This window comes from Tyto alba, unplaced genomic scaffold (assembly GCF_018691265.1).
Source record: "Tyto alba isolate M040663 unplaced genomic scaffold, T.alba_DEE_v4.0 Super-Scaffold_38, whole genome shotgun sequence".
In the NCBI taxonomy this organism is placed as follows: Eukaryota; Metazoa; Chordata; class Aves; order Strigiformes; family Tytonidae; genus Tyto; species Tyto alba.
This window is the reverse complement of record NW_024881313.1, coordinates 15,986,186-16,005,532: the sequence shown is the minus strand read 5'-3', so window position 1 is coordinate 16,005,532 and position 19,347 is coordinate 15,986,186. Positions and strand designations below refer to the sequence as shown.

General features: G+C 39.1%; 1 protein-coding gene across 4 annotated transcripts in view; it reads right to left on the bottom strand.

Annotated features, from left to right (window-relative positions):
* Window positions 1-19,347, bottom strand: part of CDK6 (cyclin dependent kinase 6) — a 142,696-nt gene that overhangs the window by 19,607 nt on the left and 103,742 nt on the right. The window lies entirely within an intron of this gene.

Genomic DNA, 19,347 nt, shown 5'->3' with positions numbered 1-19,347 from the left:
AGAATAAAGAAATAATTTTAGCATGTGACTTGCTTTAATTAATGTGAATTTATTTTTGCCATTGACAGTTGCCAACATAGGGTGAAAACTTGGGTTTTTCTGAGACCTCACTTCTTCTGCCTCCATGTTTTATCCAGTCTGGGAGAGTACCTTTCAAATTTCTACTAAAACCGATAAAAAAAGGGATAGATGAGACATATTTTTGAATACACTACTTTTGAAAATTTAATTGCATCCTTTAACACAAATAAAATAACTTTCTTTCTCAAAACTAATACTATCCTATGATTTATACCATTAACAAAATTGTTTTCACTATAAAAACCATACTTAAATAGCTGTTTAGACACACAAAACCAGAGTGAATGTCATGCAATTCATTTAACCATAATAAAATTAAGTATGAATTATTATGGATATAAATTCAAAAGTAAATTTCTTGTACACTATATATTGAAAATGTGCTCCTAAGTTTAAGGGGTCAAATAAATGACAATGGATTTATGAAGGTCTGTAAAGAATGGGGTGTGAAACGGTACAGAATTTACCTTGAAGGAGAGGAATACTTCTGCTGCATAAATAAAGATGTGTTTAGGAAAGAAACAAATTAATAGGCTGAATGTCCAAAGGCTCTCAGAAAAAAACAGAGACTGAAAATGCTTTCAGAGAGTGGTACACACTTTTTCTTTTCAAAGTGCAATTCAAAATATTTCCAATCATCATTTATAAAATACTATCCCCCCATAGTGCCTAAGTAAAACAAGAAATTCATATTTGTAATGCTGTATTGCCGTATTTGTGTTGAATTCGGTAAGGTGTGATCAACAGTGCAATTTTATGTTTAAATTCCCAAGACATTCCAACAGATTACTGACGGATGATTACGGATCCAGCCAAGAATAAGGGCATCTGTGAAGATCAGGCCCCAGATGCTGTGTACCATTTTGGTTCAACAAATGATACTCCAAGAAATGCAAGTCAGACACACTGCAAACTGAGTCAACTGATAGCCATGCTGCCCCTCTCTTCTGGAGCACAGCTCTTGGAGTACAGTGTAAACTGTAGGCATACAGTTACAGTTTCCAAAACTGTTCAACTCAGATCTGGTGACTTGACAAACAATGCATATTCCCACGTTCTCACTGGCAGCCTTGGTTATGGAGAAACGTCAGTTCTCCTGTCTCTCTCTCTGCATACTCCTGTCTGATACAGGACAGCAGTAATAGCCAAAGACATCACCCCACTATTGCTCTTCATAGGAGAAGACTTCTCCCATCTACACTGGGAGAACAAGGAGTACTCAGATATAGTCCTTTCTCTCCCATTGCCCGTACACAGAAGCAGGTGTAGTATCTGCATCTTCTTTTGCTAACCATGAGTTAATTCTGAAAAATGACGCTTTACATCTTGACACTCTCAAAGAGACAATAGAGCTCCATGTCCCTGACTATCTTGCAGGTCCACACCAAATACAGTAAGTACACCCAAAGCACTGTGACATTGCTCAGTTAGACATAATAACCTCTGTAGAAATCTGTGCCACCAAGAAAATGAGCAGAGCAGTAACTAAAAGACATGCCGACCACCTTTGCTGGACTAAACATGCATTTTGTCTCCTTCACGTCTGCTGCCATTCACGTCATGTTGTACCAACTTACACTGCAAACTGCTTTATGCAGGGACATTGAGAGAACAATTTCAAGTCCAATTTGAAACCAAACAACATCAGATTGAAACTGATGGGGTAAAATGAGGTAGCTTGTTACTTGTCCAAAAAGGGCTTTATTTATTTTGATTCTGAATAAATCATAAATAATGGTATGTGTTGCTTCCCAGATATATATGATATTTACTAGTTTCAGCCTCTTCAGCAAGACCGTTTCAACTTATACTTAGAGGTTTCTGTATTTTTTTAAGCTTTAAGGTGTCCAGCAATACTGGCTTCTACAAAAAAACAAAGCTTAAAACTTCACTCAGACAGAAGCATCTACTTCTGCTGTAAGTTCCGAGCCTGATTTTCAAAATGGTCAGTAGGCCACAATCCCAGTATTGTTTGTGGCAGCAGACATACTTCCTATCTTCCAAAGTCAGACAACATGACAACCTTAGACATTTTACTGAATGACTGCTTAAAATAATTCACATATGGTGACTTTGAGTATTTAATTTTGGCTACAGCATTAGAATATTGGGGCTCTTTAAATTAACAAAATCTACACAATCAAATAATCCTATCCATGCAAATGGAAATTGGATTTAATGTTTTTAAATGTATGCTGAACCTTGTGTTAATGTGAAAGCTTGGCAAAGTCGGCTTTGTTCACAAATCACCTTAGGCAGTGTCATGCCAAAACAAGTATGATTCTTGGGATTTTTAAGGGAGGTTTTTCCCATCGTTGCTGCTGTCTCAGATTCACTAAGGGCTGAAGCAAGAATTTAAATTCTTTTGAATATATAATTATACAATACAAGGTGACCTTCCAACTTACTTTGATATTTCATCATAATGAAGTGTTATTAATTCATCTTTCAGCCTCCTATCCATCCCACCATCATGACTACAACAGAATGCCAAATCCAGGTTAGGCATCACTAATATAATGAAATTTGCCTTATGAATTTTGGCTGGAGGTTCAATTGCAATATTGCATGCATGATTGGGGAAATAGATCCACTTAATCAGCAGCCGTATGAAGATCTCGTCTCACATTTCGGCACTAGTTACTCTTTAGTAATGGCTTGCCAGCACTGCAACTCCAGTACATATAAAAACTTTCACCTCAGATTGATTGGTTTTTAAATTCTATTCTTAGAGGTGGACATCAGCTCTCTCAGTACCACTGAACTGGGAGCATACACAGCAGCCACAGAAATGTAAAATTTCACCTTTGTTCTTGGTATCTTTCACCTGACTCACTCACCCACTCACTCCCTGAGGTATATTTATGCAAACTCAATCCAGAAGTCCTTACTTGGGGATATGTTCTCCTCTCTGTGATGATAATCTCTGTAAGACTGGTTAAACTCTGAGAGTCTGGGTTTGTAGAATTCATTATTTTTCCCTCAAGAAAGGCATGGAGCTGGGTTTGTCTCCTGTGGCAGAAGATGTAAGTCTGTCCTCTGACTTCAAAGAACTCCTAAAATCTGTGTCTACATGTATCTCAGGAAAGTGGGATATTCCAATGGAGGAAAGAACTATCCATGGGGATACAGGTGCCTTTTGTGTGGTTCCTTGATCCTCTCAACCTTCCCTGACTTTACTTGCTACAAAATTCATGCTCTGGGGGCTCCAATACCAATGTTATTACAAACCCCTCACTTGAGTAGAGAAGAAGATGAGATGAAAAGTCTTACAGTGCACCTAAGAGATTTAATTTCCCTATTTGTTCAAGAAGTCTCAGATGTTGTTATGTCCCCATAATTTCCTATTTTTGTTGGTTGTTGCTTCTTGGATTTTTTAGGGAGAAGGGAAGAGGGAAATATTACAGGGAATCTGCAGGTGTCTATCTTGTTTGACTACTCCTTCTCCAGGCCTTGAAGCTAGACTGTTATGCACTGCCTCTGGAATGGTGCCCACTGAATGGAGGAGAACGCCTTTCATGTCTACTGTAAGACCAGAATGTCCTTAGCCTACAGATATGAAGATGAGTTGGACGCACCATGTTACTACCCTGTTCTGCTAAAATAATCTCCTACTGAGTCAATAAGCATGTACCTTAGTTCCTGAGATACAAAATGTGCAGCTGCACAATTAAATGGACATTAGCTATGAGTCTGTATTGTAACTATTTTCACAGGACAAATCTATCTACCTTTTTATATGGCAGTCCAACACAAAGATGCATATAACTCCTGGGATGCATGAGAATCAGCATTGCCAGCAGGTAAAAGGAGGTGATCCTTCCCCAGCTCAGCACAGGTGAGGCCATACCTGGATTCCTGAGTCCAGTTCAGAGTCCCCCAGTACAAGAGAGACATGGCCATGCTGGAGAGAGACCACCAAAGTGCCACAAAGATTAAGGGACTGGAGCATCTGACATATGAGGAAAGGCTGAGAGAGCTGGGGCTGTTTAGCCTAGAGAAGAGAAGGCTCAGGGGGGGAACTTCTTAATATATATATATCAATACTTTAAGGGAGGGTGCAAAGAAGATGGAGCCAGGCTCTTTTCAGTAGTACCCAGTGACAGGACAAGAGGCTATGGGCACAAATGGAAGCACTCTCTGAACATAAGGAAATATTTTTTTACTGAGAGGGTGACCGAGCACTGGCACAGGTTGCCCAAAGAGGTTGAAGAGTCTCCCGTCTCGGAGATATTCAAAAGCCATCTGGACACAGTCTTGGGCAACCAGTTCTAGGTGGCCCTGCTTGAGTAGGGGGGATTGGATCAGATGTTATCCAGAGGTCCCTTCCAACCTCAACCATTCTGTGATAATACAGAAATAAAAACACAGATCATGACATCAGGTTGCAATGTAAAACCCCACAAACACTGAAAAAATAACCATCTGCTTATATTTTAGAAGGACTTGCACCACTAATAATCTGGCTGAAAGTCTCTCATGCTCATATGTAGCCGAACAAATTAGATTTCACCATTCACCAACTTTAGGCTGTATTCTCTTGTCCAAAGGAATATACTCAGCTCATGTTGTTGTTTCATGCTGAGTTTTACCTTCACTGAATATTCTATCTGAACTGGATATTGGTGTCTGAAAGATTGTGTACTTTATTTTATAGATGCTATGTTTCATGTCTGTGCTACTCAGTAAAAACTGAGATACAAACATTTCCTAAGCAAGTCTCCATGAAAAAATTTTCACTGGTGCAACTCCACAGACATGCCAAAGCAATTCTAAAAGTATTGTATGCAATGACATGCAACAGATGAATGAGGTTTAACTTTAAACTGGCCACATTACTTCTAGACTTTACCTTCAGCCTTTGGTCTACAAAGCAAAGAGGGTCTGTAACTTTTCATAAAAGTCAGAATTTTCATACAGATTGGAATTAAAGATATTGGTAAGCACTGCTCTAGTGTGTACTGCAGTGCAGCCAGAAGGAAAAAAATGGTCTAGTAAAACCATATGCATTGAGGCATGGGAAAAGATTTCTGCAGGTTTCTTGATAGTGGCTGATATTTTGAACCAATTAGTAACATTCTGATTGGAAAGTAGCTTTCAATTTTTGACATTGGTTATAAAACTACAGGTAAAGTGGATACCTAGAAGAAAGGTCATGTGAAGAAAAACAGTATTGAAGAGGGAAAAAAAGTCAATAAATTATCTTTCTAACCAAAACATATTACAGAGCTATCATGACACTTCTAGAATAGGCAACACAAGTGCCTCCAAGGCTAGACAAACTTTGTATCTTTCCAGATATGTAAGAAATAACTTCCAAAATAACTATCTGGATTCTATTTGCTAGTCCATTTGCTCAGTGTGCTGACAACAACAGTTGGGAATCCCACGTTCTTCCTTGTTATCAGAGGAAAACAATAAGGATAATCTCTTGATTACTAACCTGAATATAGACAATATTCTCAGTGAAAAGTCTGTTTATTGGAAATCTGTATCTACTCAGTGAAGTCATACAAGAACTCCCTAAAATGAAAAGCACATAGTGGGTGGGAAAAGTACTACTTGCTTTTTGGGCAAGTAGGGCTTAGACAATCTGGTTGAAGAAATGGCAAGGAGAAGTGTTGGGAAGAAGAGCAGCAATTTCAGAACAGGCAGCTGCTGCTTTGAAGGCATTAGAGAAGATGGGGGAGGTGTTGAAAGAGGAAGTCCATGATAATTTGACATAGTGGAGAGAAAAATGTAAAGGGAAAGAATATAGCAGCAGTTCACAGAAGCAGTACAAGGAATTTTAGAATCTGGTAATGTTGTAGTAGTAGAGTCTAGGAGTTTGTATGTCTCTGTGTATAAGAGCAACAAGGTGATGGTGAAGAAACTAAAGAAGCTAAAGCCAAGAAACATTTGCCAAGGAATCCTACATCGTGCCATGGGAAACCTGCCAAGCTACATAGCCTGTGACTCAGAGATATATTTAAATTATGTTTTTTTTCTTTTCTTTTCATATTACAAAATGTGAATAGCTGGCAAATAATTTTGTCAGATTCTTAGTTACTTGTTATGAAGAAAATATTTTCATTTTTAGCACTAAAACCAAGTAAGACCTAAAACCAGAATTATGAGATGACTAGAAATAACATGATCTGGACTGGCCTGTGGAAACCTTTATTCAGAGGGATTATTTCTGAGCTGGTTCCTCACTCTTGTTCCCACCTCTGTTTCTCTTTGACAGATCCCCTGGACAAATCTGTACTCCAGGCATGAAAAGAGAAACTAAGGCAAGATAAAAGGAAAAAATATGTATCACTGTTTAAAGATGAAGATCATTTGCCCTTCTGATAGGTAAAATGAATATTGTACAGTATAAAACTTTACTCTGAAAACAGGCCACAGCTGACAACATTGCACGGTCTGGACAGTTACCCACTTCCAGTCACAAGTGACTTGCCTCAGCTGTTGTGCAATTCAGAGTTCTCATTTTAAACGTAAAATTTTTTGTACTTCTCCCTCTTCTTTTCCTTTAATAATGTCTTTGTGTGGGTGGATGCCAGACACAGCATAGGAAGAAGTTACTTCATGTAGAACTTATTATACTTGATCACAAACTGTTCAAAACTTTTAAGAAACTTGTCTTCTCTTACATATTGGAAGAAAGATGACATAGATAAGCATTACAACCGAGGAAATACTCTTCAGCTGCAGTTCAACAGAAAACAGATCAGCCATCTTGAGTTTCTCATTTTAGCCTTTAACAGATCAATTTTTTTACTCAAAATCTATCATTCTTCAAGTGGGATGGCACCACAACCACAAATAACATCTCTAGGATCATTTGGGCTCTGTCAGGATTAAACTATTTTTAGAAACAGATCTAGTGCATCAAAAAAATTGCATTAATTATTATTTTCTCTAGAGTTTCTCATGTTACCTGGTAGACAGAAGCAGATAAAGGAAAACACATAGTATCTGAAAAAGTACTGCAAACTTCCAGTGGTGTAGTGTGTTGTTTGCTCCCCCTTGTTATTTAAAATGAAGCAATTGAATTCTAAAGCAAAAAATAATATTTTGACCCCAAAATACATATACAGTCTATTTCCTAAGAAACATATGGGATTTCTGTCTGAGCTGAAAAAGTAAGGTGCTTTCTGAGCTGTGTGTAGGTAGAAGCTAACAAGGGAAAGACCCAGCTGGTACAGTGAGCTTCCAGGACACTGTTCATGTACAGGTCCAGAGTTGCTAGAAATGGGGCTAGAAGCTGCAAGCCACTGGTGTGGTGCAAGAGGATGCAAAAGATAAAATAGAAAAGAATATTAATAATGAGAGAGAACACATTTAAAAAGATTAGGCATCGTTCTGGCGATCCACTTTGGGGTTAAGATTGCTCATCAGATGAATGTTTCCTGGTGTGGGTTTTCATTATTAGAAGTTTGCACTGCTTTTCTGCAAATGATTGTATTACATGGAGATGCTGGACCTTCTGAGGGTTTTTAGTGTACAAGTTGGCAGCCTGAGAAGAGCCAGAGTTGTGAAGTGGATGAATCACAAGAAATTTGTGAAGAGTATGCATGTTCTCTCTGCATGCATAACTGAAAGGGAAACGTTAGTAAAAGGGAAACCAAACAGAAGTACTGTGTACAGCTTTATGACCAAAGCAGGGCCATCTTACTGTGAAGATTCAGTTGTTGATTAAAAAGGCAGCAAAATGAAAGAGAAAGAGCATAAATAAGAGAAAATATAAGCATCTTCAAAGCTCCCTTAGGAACTGGGCAAAGGAAGATCCTTTTCTGGGTACTTCACATTTACTTGACACCTTTCATGTAAGCATCATGTTTCAAGGTCCCAGGTGGCCTTGGAGCCGAATGATGGGCCTTGTCCCCCACCACTGACATAAAAGGGAGCTTTATCACAGACGTCAATGAACCTAGGATCAAGCCAATTGAGATCTGGTTTCACAACCTCTTATAAGAAAAAAAGGTGCTTCAACAGAAGGATACACGCACACACACACGTGCATGCACGTGCGCGCACACACACACACACATATAAAACCCCCCAAAAGTAAGGTAAGTGCAGATATTATCTTTGACAAGAATATGCTCTAACGTGGGCAGATCTCATCTGTTCCTGGGCAGAACTGCTTCAGCACCCATAATTTAACACTACTTTTTGAAATGGAAGAGCCTTGATAGGTTGAACGTCCTTCACTTATTCCCTCAGCACGCACGTCACAGTTCTCTTATCTGTGGACATTTGCTTCTCCAGAAGATTTGTAGGTTTATTTCACCAGGGCTTTAGGAGTCATTATCTCAGCTCAGGGAGCATGATATAACAGTGTCATTTTGAAAACAGTCCCAACATTTAAAGCAAGTTCTGGAAATACATACATAACTGACCTTGGAAAAAGGGAAAGAGAAAAAAATGCATGGTCTCTGCTCAGAGTGTAAAAAGAAGTATTCCTCTTGTTTGTACTGACAGTTCTATGAGCAATATGATTTAACCGTTTGTGTGTTAAACACCCACCCCATCACTGCACACAGTTAAATTACATCTATCTCACCAGTCAGAAGTTTTAAGTTTAATTATATAACTAAACTGCAGACTTCTGCACTTTTATAGCATCCTGGAAGAACTACTGGTATGAAAAATACAGCACGGTCATGCTCTTCCCATGATCATTTATTTAGTTTTCTGTATTCTCTTATTTCTTATGAATCTATTTCATATCCCCTTTCTAAACTTACACTCTCTAAAACTACCATGCTTCTATGCTCTTCTTGTGCAACTCAGTTTTAGGGCTTGAAGGCAGTAATTGAACTATGGATTAGATAATGGCTGTCCTACGTGGGTGGGTTGGAGCCAAGAGGGCTCCTTCCTCTCCAGTTCACTCGCATTTGCACAGCGGTGCAAATCAGTGTGAAGGATGCTGGCGCAGGCAGTGTGTGTGTGTTTAAACTGAGCTCAGGAAAATCCTCACCTCCAGGTATTTGTGCCTGTGTACAAATTGGCCCACACTTTCCTTGAAAAGATCTAAATCCTCCTCCCAGAGCTGTTTTTCACCACTCTTTTCATGTAACTCATAATTTACCCCTCACCTAAAAATCTAGCAGACAGCGCTCCAAAATGACATATTTTAGTATGAAATGTGCTCTTTAATGCCATATTTTAAAGAAGTGGTTTTAAAACATCTATTCACAGTAAAAGACCTACTTTCAAGGTAAGTAAGAGGAATTTAAGCCTGTTCCTAGTCTTTATCATTTACACAAATGAAATGAAAGCCACCTTCTACATAAGCTAACTACTCCTTCATCCTGTATGAAATTTCATTTTGAACATCAATTCAAATCACAATTTTCAGAGATACAGAATTAATTTTTTATAGTTCCACAACTTTTCTTGCAATGCCAAGATGGCTCTGAGAAAGCTTATCAGTTGATGTTTACCATATTTACTGGTCCAAAAAACCCTTTAAAAATGGACTTTGCTCTGAGAGTGCCTCTAATGCTGGAAATAGTTTTAATCAAGGGTATATGTAATAGGTTTTCAAGTCTGAGGCCCTCTCATTAAAATCCAATTCATGCTCCACAAACTGAATATATTTTCAATCAGATTGCTTTCCCAATAAAGCTTTAAACTAAAAGTTTTTGTGCCATTATGTTGATTTATCTTGGAACAAAGAACTCTTTTTAACCAAATGTGTAACAGTGTTGTCATTCTTGTATCAGCTGAAAGTCTGTGCACATAATTACTGCCTGAAGGAAACAAACTCTTACCTACCCCTAATTCTTCTATATCAAAGGAGAAGCAAGTTAATGTAAAAGGAACACATATACTACACATACTGGTTCATTCAATTTGCCCAAAGATACTTAACAAATTAACATCCAAGTATGTGTTCCCAGGTTTTGCAGGGTTTTCTTTCTTTCTCAATAATGCTAAGCAAGAAGCTTCACAGACTAAAGTACACGCTATAGATAAAAGAGCTTATACTCTAAATAGGTAACATAAAATTATGAGAAAAGACAGTTATAAATGATACTTCAGTTCTATCACTATGAGTTACACAGAAAATGATACATCTATTTGACTAAATTACTAGTCTGATTTTTTTTTTTAAGTATTTCTAGAACAAAGAAAAGTAGGGCAAAAAATCAATTACCTAACTACAAAAGCATCAGAAAAAAAATCTGAAAGACAAAATCTCTTCTGTCATCTGCCGTAGTACAGTGACGGAGTGATAATGACATAACAGAGGCTGAGTATGGGCAGTCTCTGACACTTCAGACAAGATAGCTCCAATAGATGTAAAATTTCCATATTTGAAGGGAAACATAGAATGCAAAATATTCTACACAATCTAGAATGTAAAATCCAAGAAAAAGGGATTTCTTTTTCCTCTGGGAAAACATTACAAGCTAAAAGAGAGAATCCTTTGGTTTCCTCTCCAACTAAGCTTGAGCTGCTCCTATGTGGTATCGAATACATTTTGACCTATGATCACTTCTGTTGTACCCATATTAGGTGTTAATGGCACCTGTTGAACTAAGCCTCTCTAAATTTTCAGATCAACCTGAAACATCAGAAGAACTGCCGCTCCCCTGCAACTAATATGTCTCATCACCTTCAGCTGTAATAAAACACTCTTGGTCAGAAAAAAAAATCTCTGAAAGGGGATTACAGCCCTTCAGACAAGAAAGGCAGGAAAAACATTTCAGTACTAAACAGTAAACTGTTATGTGAGCAGAGCTGAAATTTCAACTTCAAGCTTTTTCTCCAGCTGCTGAGTGTCAAAAGACATGAAGGTGGATTAGAAGGACGGTGTGAAGAACATACCTTAATTTTTAGCAGCTGTGCTGGCTTACAGTGAATTAATAAACACCTGCAGAAAAACCTGAGATAAGCATTTAAGATAAAAAGTATGTATAGCAACCATGCAAGGAAAACTGATACAGTTTTCAAAGGCCAGTTAAACTAGATATAACTTCTCCCTAAGCAATACTTTTTCCCATGCAATACCCTCTGTTATTCAGGCTGGAGAAGCTTCAAGATTTACATTCACTGGCCCATGACAGTGAATAGCAATCTGAGTTCACCTATTGAGAGCTCTCCTGTTCAACTACTAGTGATTTCACTTGAAATCTTTTTTTCCCTCTTGGATCCTGACCAAAAGAAATAATAAGTTAATATTTTTTATATTAAAGAGAAAAAAAAAAAAAAAAAACAAAAAAAAAACCCTTCCAGGTGACAATACTGCTCAGATGCCACCCTCCCCTATGCAACTGCAGCATTAACACACTTCATGCTGTAGATTTGTGTGTTTCAAAGCTCCCCAAATTAATTTTGGGACAACTTTTATGCTGTTATCTCTGTTTTGCCATTACTGAGCCATAGCCCTGCTTCTTTGTTGTCCACGGCACAACTCTATTGGCTTTTGACATTATTTTATTGGGAACAGCATACAGCTCTGTCTTTACAGAATGAATGTTGCCTCAGTCTCTGAAGTACTGAGCACATGTACAGCTCCTTGGGCCACCCCACATCTTGAACTTTTCAGACCCCACATCACCAAATCGTTCACCACCTTCATGTCCACTACAAGGAGTTCCCTAAGATCCACATGGAGTTGGCTGTCATTTCTGAAAAAAAAAAAAAAAAATCTGATTTGCTCAGAATTAAAAAATAGAATCCTCTTCTGGAGTAAGTGAATACCCAAGTAAAAGCTTCCTTCCATGATAATCCATTTCATGTCCTGCTTTTCATACTGTTGTGGCTGGAGTGTTTGCCAAAAATGGAGAGTTTACCGAAAAGTCTAGGCCCCCTTTAAACCTCACTTTCACTTTCCAGCAAAGTGCCCTCACCATTGAACTCCTAAAAGATCTTGGAGATGAGCAACACTCTCCTTTTGGAATTACTTTCTAGAACAGGAAAATTGATTCCAAGGCAGGAGAGAAGCAAGCAAGCCTGTTTCTGTGCCTCAGTGGGTAGAACACCCAGCTAGGATACAGTTCTGACTTCACACATTCACTCTTTCATTGCTAATGGTCTGATGAGATCTAGTTGTAATGGAGTATCTTCATTCTTATAGCGGCAGAGTATGATTCACCACCGTCAAACAGTCTTAATTGAACAGCTACAGATAGGAACATTACTGAAAAATCTCTTGCTATGTATACTTCTCTAGACGCTAAAAGCTTGGACTCTGATTATTTGGATATAAAGAGCACTTAAAAAATTATTCGATTGTATAGAATGGTGTGTATGCTGTACTGACATAATAACAAAACCTGTTTCATGGACATAATCTAATAAAAAAATGATCTGATAATTCACTATAGTTAGCCAAATTCTGGATGATATAGTCGAGTCATTTGTCTTTAGGTAACTGATTCAGACTCAGTCAAAATCAATAGTAACTGAATCTTGATGCCAATTTACTCCAGCTCAGTAGAATAAATTAGTGGAAATGAAGTAATCCCTTGGATGAAATTCTTATTTGACAAATGTCTATATTCCAAAAGCACTTATTACTGACAAACCTGGATATGTTACAAGCTACGAATATGGAGAATATTTAAGTAAAAGAAGAAATACTGCATCAGAGATCATCTTAGAGTTGCTTCCAGACGGGATGCATTCAGTGCATCTATAAAAGGAAAGCAGAGCACATTCTGCATGAGTTTCTGGAAGAAGTCATATGGTTTGACCATGCATAGCCAGACTGCCATTTCCTCAAAGACTGCAGAGCATGAAGCATGCTGCCAGCATAAGAAGGCAGCCAGGCATGTCGCATGCTGACATCAACAGCTCCCGACTTGTCAAATCCTGGCTCTGTCTCTAGCAGAGTCAGCATACCACGGTGGCTCTGTCTCACATGGACTCATTTGTACAGGACCAGCATGTTGGCAGGTCAAGCAGAGCATGCAAGCAAATGTGATGGCCATACCACAGGCATTGTGCAAACAAAAATTAGGAACAAGGCAACAACACGTGTATTCATATCACAAGGCGAACTGTGGCTTCAAAGAAAGAAGGGACAGGAACTAGGGTGAGCTGTACCCTGCCATGCCTCTTCTCTATTTTTTAGTACACAGCCAACACCAGGACCCTGAGGACTGATGGCAAAGGAAGCTCCAGCTATGTGTGGGTACCACGTGTGCTGCTCTGTGGCAGTCAGCACACGCATGCAGGAGACATTGTGGCCAACTCCCTTCCTCCCCAAATTAGGACTCTATCTAGGTCTTTGACATCTGCAACTACAGCCAAAGCACAGACTCCCACACCAGCTAGCATGTTTTCTTCAGTGGTCTGGACCCTGAAGCATAGACAAGCTTTTCCACACAGGCAGTGGGGAGCTGCCTCTGGGCTCTGTGGTCCCCTTGGAGAAATGGTTTTCCAGAAATCTAAATATCAAACTTCCTCTTGCTTTCTCTTTGACATTTTGAGCTCTCCCCTCACAGCCAATTATTTACTTGTACAAAGCAGTATAACATTTAAGAAAGCTGTTATATTTTGCTCTGCTGTCCTTAGCAGATTTTAAACTCCTGCTGTTGTCCATTCTTTTAGGTGCACGTTCCACTTCTATGCAGTCTTAAGGGTTTTTTTAGATGTAAAGAACATCTAATAGCTTTGGTGAGCACCTCCATATGGAGAAGTGCTAGTGTGAAGCTGCTGAAAACATACAAATGTGAAACAAGTTTGTCCTGTATATTTCTTAACTATTACATACTGGTTTTATGACTGACCAATGGTAGCTAATTATTAGATTTCTTTTCTGGACAATCAAATACAGAAAACTCAGTAAAGCTGCCCAGATCAAAATTTCTGACTAGACACTCAATTTGGAAAAAAAACCCCACACCTGGGAGCTCAGCAATGTGCACCACAGTTAAAATCTAGTCTTTTTCTCTCGTCTCCAGAGTGCACCAGTGTCCAGGAAAGGATCCCATACACCCACTTGGAGTTTAAATACCTTTTTGTAGCCATTTTCTTATGAAAGAGAAAAGTAAATAAAAACAATGTTTAGTTCTATTACGAGTCAAACAAAAGTACACAGAGCTTCCCCCGGCCAAACTCTAGGCAAAAAGCAAAGCCTCTCTCAGCCAAGTTCCTGAAGAGGGAAGCTGTGTGAAAGAGCCAGGAGACCCTTTCAAAAGGAAAGTCTTTGGGCAGCGTACAGCTGGCTATCCCTCTCTGGGTTGGAGAGGAAAGGGGCATGGGTAACATTGCCCTGCTTCTCTCCTGTTCTCTGGCTGGTGGAGTGACCGCCGAAAGCCATCTGCAGCTGGGGATACCATCAAAGCAGTCCTCAGGCTGCTCTGGCTTATCCCAGGGATGAACTTGTCTTTGAGACACTCCAGAAGACACAAAGGTGGTGCACCTTCACATCGACTGGCTGGCAGCCGTGCCGAGCACAGCTCAGTGTGAGAGACCCAGGCGTTTCTGCTGACAGCTGTATTTCCAAATATCTGTTACAAATGCTACGATGTTAATACCAAGGACTTAGAAATATCTACATCATGACTGACATGTTGTGGTCTTTCTCCTAGCCACAGGGTCTTTTCCTCTGACCTCTGGCCAGTCTAATTCAGATTGTCACAGACTGGAATATCACCCCTCTAAGGAATGTATATTTTTTTAAGGATGATGTGTTCGGGAGGATTTCAGACTAGTGCTGTGCCACCTGCACATGAAGAAGCTACAGGAAGCTTTGCAGGAGGGGAGCACTCTCCTGAGTTCCCACTGGGCTTGAGCCGGCTGCCAGCCCAGAGCCACCCGGCTGCGGTCCCTTGGCCACTGCCTGGCCTGACATGACCCCAACACCTGAAGTTAATAGTCAAATTAAACTTGCACAGCTAACACTGTTTCTGCGGGTCTTCTTACCCCTGCCTCAAGGTTCCCTTCTGTTTTTTTGTTATGTGGCAGTTTTTGGTTTCTATGGTTTATCAACGGTTTCCCTTACCAACAGATCTATTCCTCTGACTGAAAGTCTGGCACAGCTGGAAACTAGAAGGAAAACCACAAGTGAATGGCCTGGCACTCACTTACCACTCATCTCCAACCACAGACCGATACAGCTACTGGATTTGACTAACGGCTATCAATCAGCCCAACTGTAGACTTAGAAAGATATCTGCTAGAAAATGCTTGAGGCAAAATGTGAGCTAAAACCCAAGGTATTTTACTTTTAATGAGGTGATATTGTCTTGGAAGCTCACATCTATTTTGTACTCGATAATTAGTGGTATTATTTTGACTGTATGCCCTTCTCTCCATTAATGTGCATTTGTCCTCTGCCCAAAGCCAATGGGAGTTCTGCCTTGGAGGTCAGATTAAACGGAAAACAATCCTGCTTATCTGAAAACTGGAATAACATGAACAAGTGCAGTCTTCTGCCTTCCTTTGTTAGTTAAGTTTGATGGAAAATGTCATTTTTGTTCCATCAGATCACTAAGGTCACTAAGCTAAATTGTGGCTTGGGTCCATTCAACTTAAAAAAAATCTTTGTAATAGGCTGGCCACTTATCTGGGGAGGAAGAAAAAATCCTATTTTATTAGGTCTGGTTTGGAAAAACCATCAGCCTCCCACACACCCATATGCACATGAATGGCAGAAGAATAAAGGAGGAAAAGTGCAAAGCACAGAATTTTGAACGCTGACAAGATCTTTCCAAGGAACAAACCTTCTCCCAGTACAGTTGGTCTGGACTGTGGTGAACTTTTACGGCGCTTGCAACTTAAATCATTCTTGTAACAAAACAAGATAATTTCCAAAAAAGGCAAAAACAAACTCAGACCAGAACTGTACAGTACCTTGGTTCAAAGGTTCAAAAGCTGTGTAGCTTTTACAGTTCTAAGCTGCAACATCCACCTTTCCTTGTTGAAACAAAGACAAAACAGAAAAAAGAAAAAAAAAGGTTGTTGTTTTAACTTTACTGTTACCAAAATCTAACTGTGAGCACAGACAAGTGAATGATTACACTTTGGAGCTCTTGGTCCACTAGATATGTTGGCTTAAGGGTCACTGGAAAACACCAGATAATGATTGCAAAGTCTGTGTTTAAAATTGCTGCATGATAAAGAGAACAGTTCTTTCTCAAACCACATTTAAGATGTTTGCCAGTTTATATGGAAAGCCCAACTCATAAGCAGCATTCACAGCTGTTGCTTTTTGCCTAGATGCTTCTACTATCTTGGTTTTATTATACCTTCCCTCCCAATATCCAGATACATGTTTCTCTCTGTTTTCCAACATAAGGAAGATTTGAAAATATATTACAGCTCTCTTCTCTCTCTGCTTTTGAAAGGCATTTCAGGAATGTGTTGAAAATAAGAGCACAGAGCACAAAAAGAGAAGGCTAAACTAAGAGCTGAAAAAAAGGTAGAAACTTTACCTTATGGAGAAATATAGGATCTAGCAGACAAAACAAAATATTCCTACTGCTTTATAGCTGGAGTGACCACTTAAAACGGTGAGGACTGAATGATCAGGTATGCTGAAGCACAGGAAAATAACTGACAGAAAATTAAAATTCATCTGAAATGAGACAAAATTGTGTCATAGAAGTATGCCTCACAATTCCTTACATGGCAGTATTCATATTTTAGAGTCTCTTCATTATCTTTTGAGTCTCTTTTCAGACTCTGTTCACGGTACTATCCTTGTAGGTGCAGAAAAGTGAAACAAAACTGAAGTCTTCACTACTATCAGCCAGAGTTGCATTTCTTTCTCTTTTGTTCAGCGTGACCAGAATTTCATCTGCAATACCCATACACATAGCAAGAAGTTAAAAACACAATTTGGTGACAATTCACAACAGTGTGCAAAACACTCTTAATAAAGGTAATTTTAAAAAGACATGGAACATAGTCCTTCCCTATAGAAACCCTGATGATTTTTCCATGATTTCCTACCCTACATAAATCATGATAAATTTATCCACCGATTTCAGTTTAAGACAGTTTTGTTTATGGTGCATTATATGAATATGTGCTCTCTTTCTTCTGGTTATGTCCAAACCAAAGAATCTTCAGTCACATCTTTGCCTGCACTGATGCACTTGGGCTATGGCAAGAATATGTACTGTACTTAGAAAAACAATTTCCATGTTAAGTTGCATAGTATTTAGCTGTTAATGCTCCAGTATACAATACTTTACTATAGTGTTGATTACAGGCTTTAAACAAATATTTCTGCTCCTCCGGTGCTTTGGATAATTGAACAATATTAATGGAAAACATTTTTAAGTGACAATATACTGTTACTTAATTTGAAGTGAGGGTCACTTAGTATGTATAGATCGTCCTGTTAGGTATGCATTTGCAAAGTTATAGATTCATTGTCTGTTCCTCAAGACCATTCAATAGTGAAGCAAGTCATCACAAGGAATGGCTAACTCAGGATATGTCTGGAGTAGACGACACAGTACTGCAAATCTCCAAGCAATTCTCTGCAATAGCAGAATTTCCGTGAATCGCTTTCCCCAAAGCCCACCATCCTCTCTACTTCATTCTCCAGATGAAGAACATGCGTAGGTAGTTGAGAACCTGTGGTTCTGCTGTTGAACATACGTTTCCAGATGTATACCTAATTTTTTCAAAGTGCAACCTTGAAAGACCACATCTGTGAGTGATTAGCACCTATAGGAACAGCTAATTCAGACCAAATGAGCACATGATGAAACTGATGCTAGTTAGAAGAACAGACTCAAGGATGAACTGGACTGCAGATCTCTTCCAAGATAAAAGCTGCCTGTCCCATTCAAAGCACCACAGAACCTTCAGGCTCTGTTATGAGTTATCACTTTGTTGCCTACTGGTAACAAATGGAAGTATGTACCTCCTCTGGGTAAGGACATGCATACAGTAGCTCACATATGCATGGCCTGATTTCCTTAGAAGCTAACTTTTTTTTGTGTCTGTGTGTGACATTTTAGGAGACAGATAACAACAATCATACCAGCAGAGTGGTTTAAATTCTTGCAAATTTAGCTTGAACACACTCTTTTGCTTGTGCTACACAGTCTCATGAAGACCAGAAGAGAGACACTGTGAATTCCAGCCTCAGCTCTTCAACTGACAGTTCTTCGTATCTCCCCAACACATTGCAACCCTTATTTTGAATGAAAGACTCAGAATTCTGGGGAGTTACCTGTTGAGGTTTATTTCACAGATAAGACAACTGAAAGCTTGTACATGATCACTAAAAAAAAGTGCAAGGAATGGAGACTGGGACAACACCATACAATACCCTCTCCTTGCCAGTTTGCAACACCATCTTTTACAGAGATCACTCCAACTATGTGCTGTAATATGCTCATTAACGGAGAATAGCTCCACCACTCTTTGTGCCACTTTATTGCACTGAATTGTTTCTAGAGAGGTTACAATCCCCTTTGAAGTCAGGGTTAATTTCAACAATGATTTCAGCAAAGCTGAGACACATGATCCAGCTAAAAAGAATTTTTTTTTTCACTCAGTGATAGAAGTTCAAAGTTTCCTCTCCAGCTTCAGGTTTTGGAGACAGCTTAAAAACAGGTATTCCTGTTACACTTGGCTATTTTCTTCTGCAACCACTTGACCATATATATCCCACAAAGCATTAACTGAAACTTAAGCTGCAGAGTCAACTGCTCTTCCCTCGCTCTCAAGTACAGGTGGAATCCAGGGGTGCCCTGTCTCCTTCCACAGACCTATCTGACCACCTGGATCTGTAGTCGAAACAGGAAAAGTAGATGCAATGGATCTGACGGCTACATTTCAAACTCTACTAATAACCTACGGCTTGTTTGGAAAGGAGAATAAAGATTTACCATATTCTAGGGTGAAAGTTGCTTTACAATTACGCTATACTGTAACACATTGTATCTAAGAATGAATATCTCTGTACTGCTATTTTTTTTAAAACCTGTTAAATGTTTTATGAATAAAGGCAGCCTGTAGTCCCCAAATGCAGTGCTCACATCACAGCCTAATCACCACATGAGGCTCTCAACTTTGATTTTATCACATCTGTACACATTACCTAGAGCAACAAAGTCCTGGGCTCATGACTTTTCTGCACACAGTGATGTATCTCCTCTAATTGGACAAAATTATACTATTGAAATATGTCTTATATGCCTACAGCTTGTTCCCCTACATCTGTTGTTTGTGCCCATAAGGGAACTTGACCCATCATCGGTATTTTAGTAGAGCCGCATATCTCTCACTTGCTGCTACAATTTTTAAGCATGGCTGGCAAATAAGTAACTGTCTGACATATATTAGGAGCTGGCA